The sequence below is a fragment of the Salmo trutta genome, chromosome 40 (assembly GCF_901001165.1).
Source record: "Salmo trutta chromosome 40, fSalTru1.1, whole genome shotgun sequence".
NCBI classification, from domain to species: Eukaryota; Metazoa; Chordata; class Actinopteri; order Salmoniformes; family Salmonidae; genus Salmo; species Salmo trutta.
The window spans coordinates 1452253-1465497 of record NC_042996.1 but is presented as its reverse complement, the minus strand read 5'-3'; the positions used below and the strand labels follow the sequence as shown (position 1 = coordinate 1465497).

Genomic DNA, 13245 nt, shown 5'->3' with positions numbered 1-13245 from the left:
TTTGGAACCTTTTTTGTATGGATAAATTGATTCATGAATGAACCTATTTCAAGGCTGTAGTCATGAAGATCCTACCAGCATACTGTTTGACAAGATCCATTAACGTGTAGAGAATCAAGATCACCAGTGGGCTGGAGTTTATTTTGTATTAAATTTAGTATACAGTTTTTCTCCGTTAACCTGGTATTATGAACAGTTTGAGCTTTACACTTTCTTCAATTGGCAGACACACTACCAGGATTTGTTAAAAGCAGATTCGTACAGAACTCTCATCATGAAAAAAAACAGTCAGCCAAGATAAATAAGGAAACACTTCAAGACAGCCTTGGAACGCCTTTGTTTTCTCAAGGTGTTGTTTCATCTGACCATGCACGGTAGGGGCACTCTTGGCAGCCACGTTAACTTTAAGAAGAAAATTCAAATAGGAATAATCCTTGCCACCACACCCTTCTAGACGACCTGTGACTAAAGCAGCGTTTCCCCAACTCGGTCCTGGGGACACAAGGGGTGCACGTTTAGTTTTTTGCCCTAGCACTACACAGCTAATTCAAATAATCAAAGCTTGATGATAAGTTCCTTATTTGAATCAGCTGTGTAGTGGTAGGGCAAAAACCAAAACGTGCACTCCTTGGGGTCCCCAAGACCGGGTTTGGGAAACGCTGGACTAAAGACTATAATGCAGGGGTAGGCAACCCAGGTCCTGGAATGCTGCAGGGGACTCATTTATCAACTGTGCTTAGGCACAAATCTGTGCGTAAACCATGAATTTCCATGCAGAAAATGTGTGTAAACTTACAAACAACCATGACAATGCCTATGCACGGTGCCAAGTGGTGGGATAAGGGAGATGCTTGTCAAACATATATTTTCCCATTCTATGTTGAAAATTTGTGAAATATTGACAATAGGCCTAATAATTAAATAATTTTTCAATGTAAATATATTTCCATTGTGAATTCATGCAACACATCTTGACAGGCTATATATAATTTCACCACATCAGTGCATTAGTTATGATAATAATCCATAGAAAGTACTGTAATTTGATAAATTAGAGGCAGGTGTGAAAGTGAAACCATTGTGTAAATACTATAAAAGACTGAGATAATGGGACAATGAGAGAATGAGATAATGAGAGATCCAATGAGAGACTGAGATAATGGGCGATCCAATGAGAAAGGCTGATCTTGTTCTGTTGGAAGATGTGGCATACGCCGCATTTCACAGAGAGAGTGTTTTCAGAGACTGGTGGGACTTTTTTAGCAGAATGTACATTGGTTCTTCAGATATCGTTTACCAACTGTCCAACTGTTGCCTGCCGCATAGCCACCTGATGCTCCACGGCAGCACCATGCCAGCCAGGATGCCTGCATGCCCCAGGTGCCCTGGTTTTTTAACAATGTCCGGTACAGACAGGGACGATGGGGAGGGTAGCATTCGTTCTGGCTCAGGTCAAGGAGTCATGCCATTTCACTGAAACTGCCCCGGAGATGGTTCCTCAGCCACTGAAGAGCCTCCTCTGTGGTCTCTTGGGACAGAGGGTTGTAGTCTTCGGCTGGGTATATGTCTTTCACTGACTGCACCTGGTTGGTCACGGCTGGCTTTCTCCACATCCGTACAGCCTATATTGGGAACTGGCAAAATAGGCTGCATGGCTAAACTCATGAGGTCCATGGAGGCATTTGCATGTGGTAGAGAGAATCCTCTGGTCACCAACAGAGAAATGGCAAGAGGAAGGATGTTAAGTGTCACATGCCCTTCAATGCATGACTTTGAACACCTTGAAATGCATTTGTTGCAAGAAATGTTCTATATAAATAAAGTTTGATTTGACTGATGACATTACAGCTGTAGAATATTTAATAAACTGTAGTTTTCACACGAGGACAAGTGCAGTTTTTCCACAAACGTTTAATTGATAACTTGGGATTTTATTACTTGACATATCAATCGTATAGTGGGAAGGATCCTATAAATCAAGACTGTGTGAATGCATGTACCACTCTGAATAAATAAATACTGTGCCTTTGAAGATTTGTCTCTGGTCATGAAACTACAATACAGGCTGGACGTCTCAACAAAGTAAATTCTGAATGTCAAGAGATTTTTAGATGAATTCTCATCCATGACAACATTCTAGAACTGAGTCATGACTCATGTAAGTGTGGTATCTGGGGTAATTTGGTTAATGATTATATAATTGTTTAAGTGGCTGTTTCCTTGTAAAATGTTGACAGCTGAATAAAACACATTATATTGCTAAGATGCTCATACTTAACTTCATAGCTGCACACCGACACAGGATAAACTTTATCCCTCATGCTGGCACTAACCAAACCAGTTAGTTGCCACTCACTTTAGCTGCACTTCTCCACATGGCCACACTTCTAGTGGTCTTCTCCACATGGCCAGACTTCTAGTGGTCTTTTCCACATGTCCACATTTCTAGTGGTCTTCTCCACGTAGCCACACTTCTAGTGGTCTTCTCCACATGGCCAGACTTCTAGTGGTCTTCTCCACATGGCCAGACTTCTAGTGGTCTTCTCCACATGTCCAGACTTCTAGTGGTCTTCTCCACATGTCCAGACTTCTAGTGGTCTTCTCCACATGGCCAGACTTCTAGTGGTCTTCTCCCCTTTTAATGCACGTATGCTCATCCTTGAAAAATGCCACAAGGTCTGAAATAGACACTAAAATAGACATACAAAGTCGACATGCTGTACAAACAATTATCTAGGTTAAGTAAACCAAAATTATTTTTTGATCTACTGCTCTGTATGCCTAACTAGCTAAAGTGTAGTCAGTGGCTAGCTAAGGCAGAGAAAGGGGAAGGAAGAAGTTCAACACTATTTAATTCCTTTCAATACAGAACATGGATTCATCATGGACTGGGCAAACGTCTCTGATCACGCTTGTGAACAGTAGCTGACAGTGTTGGCTAGAAATTACGTGCAGGGGCTTCCTGCATGAATTTGTAGTCTTCCTGAGGTCTTCTCTGTTTGCTAATTAGCATTTCTAAAATATTTTTTTTTTAAAAGATAAGGCGAATATATTGGTATAACTAATCTTGTCCGAGAGAGAATTACACAGTTATCAAAATGTCACGCCAAGATAAGCCTACACCAATCACATGCTTAATTTGAAGTGTTTGTAAAATTCATTATGTGAAGAATGAAAAACAATTGGAACCATTTCCATGTCTGACCATTTTATGGGTATTATGATGCGTCCACTGTGCCAGACTATAACACTTTTGTACTTAGCAACCTCATCAAACAGCTCTACAAATATGCCACCTACCAAGTACAGTAGCTGGGTCACAAAGGAAAACAACAGAAGCTTTAAAATCACTTATATCATGGTATTGTGATGTAGTTCTGTCCTTGAGCAGTTCTTGTCTATTAATGTTCTACATTATGTTGTCGTAGCATTGATTATCATTAAATGTGAAGACTGTATATTATCAAATCAATTCTCTATGTGTAATTTCACTTTGAGATTAAACTAATCATGTAACTTTAATTAACTAGGAAGTCGGGGCACCATGGGAAAATGTTTAAAGAGTATTTATTTCCCGAATTAACTCTTCCAATATTTTCATATCTTATCAATTACAGTGTCACGGTTGTCGTCGGTGAAAGAGGACCAAAACGCAGCAGGTATGTGCAGGCTCATCTCGACGTTTATTTAACTTCCAAAAATGAATACCAAAATTACAAAACATGAAAACGAACAATAACAACAACAAACAGTCTGGCAAAGCATAAGGCTAAGCACAGAACAATCACCCACGAATCACAAACACAAACACACCCCAATATATGGGACTCTCAATCAAAGGCAAAGAGAAAACACCTGCCTTCAATTGAGAGTCCCAACCCCAATTAATCACCCATAGACATACACTCACTAGATTCCACATAGACATACATAAACCTAGACCATAAACCAAAACCCCGGAAATACTAAATCAAACACCCTTTAAACAAACACACCACCCTGAACCACATAAAACAAATACCCTCTGCCACGTCCTGACCAAACTACAATACTAATTAACCCTTATACTGGCCAGGACGTCACAGTACCCCCCCCTTAAAGGTGCTAACCCCGGAAGCACCTTTTAAACAAAAAACAAAACCAAAACAACAACCCCAAACTACAAAACAAAAATTCCCCTCTACTAAAGGGAGGGAAGGGAGGGTGGCTGCCGTCAACGACGGCACTGTGCTACACCCCCCCCTCCCCAACCCACCTATATCAGGAGGTGGCTCCGGTTCTGGCCGTTCCGGGCAGTCTGGCCACTCTGGCAGCTCGGGGCAGTCTGGCCAGTCCGGCAGCTCGGGGCAGTCTGGCCACTCCGGCAGTTCGGGGCAGTCTGGCCACTCCGGCAGTTCGGGGCAGTCTGGCCACTCCGGCAGTTCGGGGCAGTCTGGCCACTCCGGCAGTTCGGGGCAGTCTGGCCACTCCGGCAGTTCGGGGCAGTCTGGCCACTCCGGCAGTTCAGGGCAGTCTGGCCACTCCGGCAGTTCAGGGCAGTCTGGCCACTCCGGCAGTTCAGCGCAGTCTGGCCACTCCGGCAGTTCAGCACAGTCTGGCCACTCCGGCAGTTCAGCGCAGTCTGGCCACTCCGGCAGTTCAGCGCAGTCTGGCCACTCCGGCAGTTCAGCGCATTCAGCGCAGTCTGGCCACTCCGGCAGTTCAGCGCAGTCTGGCCACTCCGGCAGTTCAGCGCAGTCTGGCCACTCCGGCAGTTCAGCGCATTCAGGGCAGTCTGGCCACTCCAGGAGTTCAGCGCAGTCTGGCCACTCCGGCAGTTCAGCGCAGTCTGGCCACTCCGGCAGTTCAGCGCAGTCTGACCTCTCTGGCGACTGTTGACTGGCGGGCAGCTCTGACGACTGTTGACTGGCGGGCAGCTCTGACGACTGTTGACTGGCGGGCAGCTCTGACGACTGTTGACTGGCGGGCAGCTCTGACGACTGTTGACTGGCGGGCAGCTCTGACGACTGTTGACTGGCGGGCAGCTCTGGTGATGGTTGACTGGCAGGCAGCTCTGACGACTGTTGACTGGCGGGCAGCTCTGACGACTGTTGACTGGCGGGCAGCTCTGACGACTGTTGACTGGCGGGCAGCTCTGACGACTGTTGACTGGCGGGCAGCTCTGACGACTGTTGACTGGCGGGCAGCTCTGGCGACTGTTGACTGGCGGGCAGCTCCTGCCCCGTCACACAGCCCTTGTGCCCCCCCCTAAAAAATTATTGGGGGTGCCTCTCGGTCTCCCAGTCCTTGCCAGCCTTCTTCCGCTGCTTGGTCCTGTGAAGGTGGGGAATTCTGTCACAGTTGTCTTCATGAATGGACCAAGGCGCAGCGGAAGTGTGGATACTCATATTTTATTTCCCCAACAAAAGGAGTAAAGCATCCACCGGAAAACAAAAACCACGACAGCAGCAACAGTTTGCAGGCTTAAAAAATGCAGTGCAAAACAATTCCCCACAACCCCAAAGATAAACACACACACCTATATAGGACTTCCAATCAAAGGCAACTATACACACCTGCCTTCAATTGGAAGTCCCAATCATCAACCCAACATTTAACAAACACAAACCTGCCACGTCCTGACCCCAAAATTAAAACACTAGCTCCATCTGCTGGTCAGGACGTGACAGAATGTTTTACAAGTTTAACGTAATGCCATTGTAATTAATTTGGCAGTACTCACAGATACGCACTTCTTGTTTACTTGTCTGTCTGTCTGTTTTTGTGGTCTTCAGGCAGTCTGAAGCAAGTGGATGCTGGAGGTAACCAGTTTGTTGTGGGGGCTAACATGGACGATACTCCATTCTGTCTGACAAGTAGTGCCACAGTTGGTTACAAGGGTCCAGGCTGACCCCTTCCATGGACAGGATTGCCAGGAGCTGTGAAGTACTACAGTTGTGGACCCTTTGGGTGCTGGGCAGTCAACAAGAATGATGATATATATATGCTTAATGAGTGTAAGATCTGGGAAAGAGTGTGAGAGCTGGAGTAGACTAGTAGAGGATGGAGAGTCTCAGTTATTTTAAAACTGTTTAATATTATAACTGCTGAAATTGTCCTAAAACCCTGATTGAATCTGTTTTTCCAGCTGAATCAAGACTGCCAAAACAAGGGGTGGAGTCACATTGAAGGCAAGCTTTCCATGATTGAGGTGGCAACTGATGGTAGTGTCTTTGGGGTCAACTCTGCGGGTAGTGTTTATACCAGGTAAGGTTGCTACTGAACTATGTGTATAGTTCCACCCTTTTCCACCACAACATTATTAACTCATTTGAAAATGACTTGTAATAATAACAACACTTATTCTTACTGTACATGCTTTGTGAAGCTCTTTACACAAGAAATGTAAATAGATCATAAATAAATATTTTTTATTTAAAATCTAAAATATCTAATAGACTTATAAAAATGTGTAGACAGTGTATGGTAAAATATGTAAAAGATGGATCTCCTTTAAAGCTACAGTTTGGGACACAAAAATCTATGGCTATATACAATTAATAAAGTCTAACAATGTATGCACTTTATAAAAAATGTATGAGCTTTAAATGTTCAAATAGTGTATGTTGATGTTGGGGTGGTGCTGGAGATTATTAATATGAAGTAGCAACATTTAGAAATGCCCCTTTAAGCTCATGAGGCATGTGAACCCACCTCCTTCTTTAACACAGAGATGGCATCACAGCCAGTAAACCAGAGGGCACTGGATGGAGCAATATCCCAATGTGCATGATAATGAAGCATGTGACCTACGACCTGGGCCGTCTTTGGGTCGTCTCCAAGTCTGGCTTCACCATGGTGTGCACACATTAGCCTCTCCTTTGCAGCTGAAGGCCGTTCAGAAACTCATTGATTTTGGTTTCTGAAAGAGCCTTCTGCTTGAGAATTTTTTGTCATTTCACAAGATCCTTAATACAAAATCAAAATTGCTTTAAATAGCCTCCATGGCAAAGATCTATTGAAGTGTTAATCAAGGAGTGGTCAAGAAAATAGTACCCAACTTTTATAATGCTGTTGCTGGTCAATTTTGTGTGAGAATAAATTTTCACTGATCATTTTTGTCATGTCAATAAGATCATTGATTTAATATTGATAGAGATAAAGTACTGAAAAAGTATAGTTAAGTGTAGTGTAAACTAGGGCACGGTCACATTGCTCACAACCACATGGGATTTGCTGTGCTTCAGAGGTCATCAATAGGATTGGATGGAATCCTTGTTATTGCTCATTATCTCGTATAATTTCCCACAAATAAAGCATTCATTTTCAAACTCATTTCAGTGGTTTTAAATCATATTGAACAAGGGGATTTAAGGTAGCTCTGCAAAGATCCAGTTAAAGATCTGTTTTGTGAATCTTCTTACTAAGAAAGTTAAATTTTACTAGAGTATTACAGTGTGCAGGAACTGGTGAACCTTTAGTTCCCTGATGCATAGTTTGATTTACAGGTTCCCTATTAATGTAGTGTCAGGGACATACAGGGGTGTAAAAATACTTGAAAGTACTACTTAATTCGTTTTTGTGCTTTACTATTTATATATACAGTACCAATCAAAAGTTTGGACACACCTACTCATTCAAGGGTTTTTCTTTATTTTTGTTATATTCTAGATTGTGGAATAATAGTGAAGACATCAAAACTATTAAATAACACATTTGGAATCATGTAGTAACCAAAAAAAGTGTTCAACAAATCAAAATATATTTTTTATTTGAGATTCTTCAAATAGCCACCCTTTGCCTTGATGACAGCTTTGTACACTCTTGGCATTCTCTCAACCAGCTTCATGAGGTAGTCACCTGGAATGCATTTCAATTAACAGGTGTGCCTTGTTCAAAGTTGATTTGTGGAATTTCTTTCCTTCTTAATGCGTTTGAGTCAATCAGATGTGTTGTGACAAGGTAGAGGTGGTATACAGAAGATAGCCCTATTTAGTAAAAGACCAAGTGTCACGCCTGCTCCCGCTCTCCTTCCGCCAGGCTGCCCAGCATTACGCACTCTTGCCACCATCATTATGCACACTTGCTTCCCTCGCACACGCTACAGTGATTCATTGGACTCAATCACCTGTGTTATTACCTACCCTATATCTTTCTGTTCCCCAGCTCTGTTCCCCGCTTCTGCATTAATTGCCGTATGTCATTGTGTTACCCGGTTCAGACGCTGTTCCTGTCCTGTTCCATGTCTGTGCAAAATGAAATGTTCACTCTCCGTTCCTGCTTGTCATTATCAGTGTCACTTTACACCAAGTCCATATTATGGCAAGAACAGCTCAAATAAGCAACGAGAAACGATATTCCATCATTGCTTTAAAACTTCTTCAGGATCGGTGGGTCCCCCACGGGACGGTTGAGCTAACGTAAGCTAATGTGATTAGCATGAGGTTGTAAGTAACAAGAACATTTCCCAGCACATAGACATATCTGATATTGGCAGAAATATTACATTCTTGTTCTAATCTAACTTCACTGTCCACTTCACAGTAGCTATTACAGTGAAAGTGTACCATGCTATTGTTTGAGGAGAGTGCACAGTTTTGAACTTAAAGTTATTAATAAACAAAATCAGGCACATTTGGGCAGTCTTGATGCACAATTTTGAACAGAATTGCAATGGTTCATTGGATCAGTCTAAAACTGTGCACATACACTGCTGTCATCTAGTGGCCACAATCTTTACATCCCCTTGGCAACATAGATATCAACCAGATTGCAAGCAGCAAATGCATTATTATTCTTGTTCTACATGCCGATGTGACAATTCCTCCACCAGAGGCCAGCCGAGATCCTTCATGGTCTTTGCCCAAATTTATTTGCAATCTTTGCTAGCAAATGCGATGCTATCTCCAAAACTGCAGGATGTCTCCAATATTTTTTCTACTTTATTTTTTACGTTTGTGGAGTCTCCACTTTCCAAGCGTATTCAGGAATAATTCCAAACGTTTCTCATAGGGAAGCATTGCATGGTATTTCTTGTTTTGATTCTTGCCGCACTTCCCCTCACCACTGCTTGTCAACAACATAAGCTGTATTTTCTTGACCTTTATTAAAGATATCTCAAGGACACACGATTACCTCCCCTTGTGTCGTTTGTTATTATTAGAGACCAAGATAATCTAAAGTGGGTGTTATCGTTCATAACCAATTGGACTCTGGGGCTGTAATTCACTGCACCATGTATGAAAGATAGTGTGGTGGTGTCTGTTTACTTGGATAATCCGAAGTAGATGTTCAGTAGATGTTCAATAACTCAACAACATTTCAACTAACTAACCCTGAACCTAAACTTAACCCTTAGCCTAACCCTAAACTTCACCCTTATCCTAACCCTTATTCTAACGCTGACACTAACTATAACCTTAACAAGCATTTGCTTATCAACAGATGGTAATACTATCTGTAGATCATCTATATGGAACTGTCTAAATAAAGTGTGACCGCATTCACCTTTATTTCTTGATTAACACCTTGTCATTATATATTTTATTAACATATCTCATATATTGTGTGTGTGCATGCGTGCGTGCGTACATGTGTACATGTTTTCCTGCCTTTTCAGGACCCCAATGTCCAGACAATTCACCTGAATGTTCTGACAAGGTAGGAAAACAATAACTTTTTACAAACACACAACATGGGGGCTTAGCAGGAAGATCGGAATGCCATGAACCCAAAGGTTGTGAGTTCAAATCCCAGGTAAGGACATGTTGAATAAACAATTACTGTATACATGAACAATGTAATCATGTACGTCAGATATATAAGTTGAAAACATTGTATGTGAAAAGCACTTTGTGTGTGTTTGTGTAACCAGTTGCACATACTTTCTTTGTTAGATTCCCAAATAATAGTTGAATGAGCATAGACAAGTTGAGCAAACACAATTTTGGGCCAACTAAACATTAAGTTCTGCTAACACTTTACCTGAAAAGTTGAGTAAACTAAAAACAGGCTTACTTAATAATAATTAGTTGAAACTACTTTTTTTACAGTGTATATTTGAAGGTCTCTCTCACATTTAGGATCTCCTTTAAACACGAACCTCACCTCTTTCTTCAACACAGAGACGGCATCACAGCCAGTAAACCAGAGGGCACTGGATGGAGCCAAGGCTCAATGTGCATGCACATGAAGCATGTGAGAGCAAAATTACAAGATTGTTATAATACTTTTATTTCATCAACTGGTTGTTATATGCAACAGAATAGAGAATTCTTATAACCTTATAACTATTGTGTGTGTGTCCTACTGAGGATTGGCCTCTGGGAGATAACACTGACAGGAGATTTATAATGTCTTTTGGGTGATAAAACCTAAAGAGATAGCATTCCAGAGCATGAGTTAATGTTTCTGTTCTATATGGTACCAGGGAGAGATGGCTCGGGGCCAGACCCTGGTCTCTACACAAAGATAACTGTTTTTACAGCAGATACTGTCTGCTGTGAATTATAAGTATCTTTCATACAAATCTTAACCTTGTGGCCCATTCTATGTAGGTTGAAAGGGGTGTATCTTGGCTATAAAAGACAATTGTACTTTTGTCTCTGGGCTCTCAACGAATCATCAGAGGGTGATTCGTCGACCAGCCATCATTATCGTAGAGCACTCAAATCGATTCACTTTATATGTGTGCGTTGTATTGACCTGCTCCCTTATTAATAAGTGAATAAAGATTTAGTTTAAGTATAACTCTGACTTGTGTGATAAGTTTGTCTCCTCATTTGATAGTAAAGAAATTAGCCACCACAAGCACATGACCTAAGACTTGGGCCGTCTTTGGGTCATCTCCAAGTCCGGTTTCACTATGCAGTGCACACAATAATAGTAATAATAATAATTGATTTAGTTTATATATCGCTTTACATTATAAAATAGAATCTCAGTGCTCGAAAAGCAAACAAACAGGAACAACAAATGATAAAATATTATCGTCTCATGTACAGCTGTCTGAGGGGTTGTAATGCTAGTCTTTTTATTGAGATCTAAGATATATTTTGCAAAGTCAGGTTTATCTTTTGAGTCTCAAGTTGGCCAGCCATTGGTCACTTGAAATTAGAGAGCTCACATGCTATTACAGTGTCCAGACGTTTTGTTTGTGAGAATCTCTGGATTTCTGGAACTGTGCCTTTCCTGTTAATGCTTTCTTTCAGCACTTCATCTATGTTAACAGTGTATTGGAAATGTTTTATGTTTGTGCTTTTCTAATAACTAATTTATGTGTTCTATTCATGTGCTTTTCTAATAACCGCTTTCTGTGCTCATGCAAGTGACTGACTGAACACATTCTCACTATCAGTATGTGCTATTTGGCAGTACGCCCAGACCTTTGTTTTGAGAAGAAATTTCCCTACACTCGCAATAACATCTGCTAACCATGTGTATGTGACCAATAAAATTTGATTTGATAGATCTCATTTTCAAGGTCTCAGTTTAGAGAGAAAGAAGCCTCTTGAGGTATTGGTATGTCACATGTTATGAACCAGTATTGCTCGGTCACATGAATGAAACAAAACGGTAAGGATTGATTAATTATGCTAAATCATGCAAATATAACTTGTCTGTGTATAGTCATATATAAGACAACTGCAAAGACTGCCCCAGCAGAGCTCCTGATTGACACGTGTACTATTTTGCATTGAGTTGTTTGGAACCACTCCAGCACACTGATCAGAGAGGATGATTAATTTAAGATTGATTTTGAGTGTCTCTGGTAATTTCCATGACATGGTGGTGAATTTCCACTGCAATAGTTCAGAGATTTTATTGAAAAATAATAAATGTTTACTCTCACAAAATTGACACCAGTATAATAAACAGTGTAATTTCTTGATCATTGATCTTGATTAACTACCATAGTGAAGGTGACAATCTACACGTGTACAGTCATGGCCAAAAGTTTTGAGAATGACACAAATATTAATTTCCACAAAGTTTGCTGCCTCAGTGTCTTTAGATATTTTTGTCAGATGTTACTATGGAATACTGAAGTATAATTACAAGCCTTTCATAAGTGTCAAAGGCCTTTATTGACAATTACATGAAGTTGATGCAAAGAGTCAATATTTGCAGTGTTGACCCTTCTTTTTCAAGACCTCTGCAATCCGCCCTGGCATGCTGTCAATTAACTTCTGGGCCACATCCTGGCTGATGGCAGCCCATTGTTGCATAATCAATGCTTGGAGTTTGTCAGAATTTGTGGTTTTTGTTTGTCCACCCGCCTCTTGAGGATTGACCACAAGTTCTCAATGGGATTAAGGTCTGGGGAGTTTCCTGGCCATGGACCCAAAATATCGATGTTTTGTTCCCCGAGCCACTTAGTTATCACCTTTGCCTTATGTCAAGGTGCTCCATCATTTTGGAAAAGGCATTGTTCGTCACCAAACTGTTCCTGGATGGTTGGGAGAAGTTGCTCTCGGAGGATGTGTTGGTACCATTCTTTATTCATGGCTGTGTTCTTAGGCAAAATTGTAAGTGAGCCCACTCCTTTGGCTGAGAAGCAACCCCACACATGAATGGTCTCAGGATGCTTTACTGTTGGCATGGCACAGGACTGATGGTAGCGCTCTCCTTGTCTTCTCCAGACAAGCTTTATTCTGGATGCCCCAAACAATCGGAAAGGGGATTCATCAGAGAAAATGACTTTACCCCAGTCCTCAGCAGTCCAATCCCTGTACCTTTTGCAGAATATCAGTCTGTCCCTGATATTTTTCCTGGAGAGAAGTGGCTTCTTTGCTGCCTTTCTTGACACCAGGCCATCCTCCAAAGTCTTTGCCTCACTGTGCGTGGAGATGCACTCACACCTGCCTGCTGCCATTCCTGAGCAAGCTCTGTACTGGTGGTGCCCAGATCCCGCAGCTGAATCAACTTTAGGAGACGGTCCTGGCGCTTGCTGGACTTTCTTGGGCGCCATGAAGCCTTCTTCACAGCAATTGAACCGCTCTCCTTGAAGTTCTTGATGATCCGATAAATGGTTGATTTAGGTGCAATCTTACTGGCAGTAATATCCTTGCCTGTGAAGCCCTTTTTGTGCAAAGCAATGATGACGGCACGTGTTTCCTTGCAGGCAACCATGTTTGACAGAAGAAGAACAATGATTCCAAGCCCCACCCTCCTTTTGAAGCTTCCAGTCTGTTATTCGAACTCAATCAGCATGACAGAGTGATCTCCCATGTCACGTCCTGACCAGTAAAGGGGTTATTTGTTATT

The 13245-nt window shown here is 41.8% G+C and overlaps 1 long non-coding RNA gene across 1 annotated transcript; it reads left to right on the top strand.

Moving 5' to 3' along the window:
* The first annotated feature begins 5985 nt into the window (after nucleotides 1-5985).
* On the top strand, nucleotides 5986-10148 carry LOC115180053 (uncharacterized). The gene is made up of 3 exons (XR_003873024.1): nucleotides 5986-5996; nucleotides 6128-6246; nucleotides 10104-10148. It is a non-coding gene; the product is annotated as an uncharacterized LOC115180053 (long non-coding RNA).
* The last annotated feature ends 3097 nt before the right edge of the window (nucleotides 10149-13245 follow it).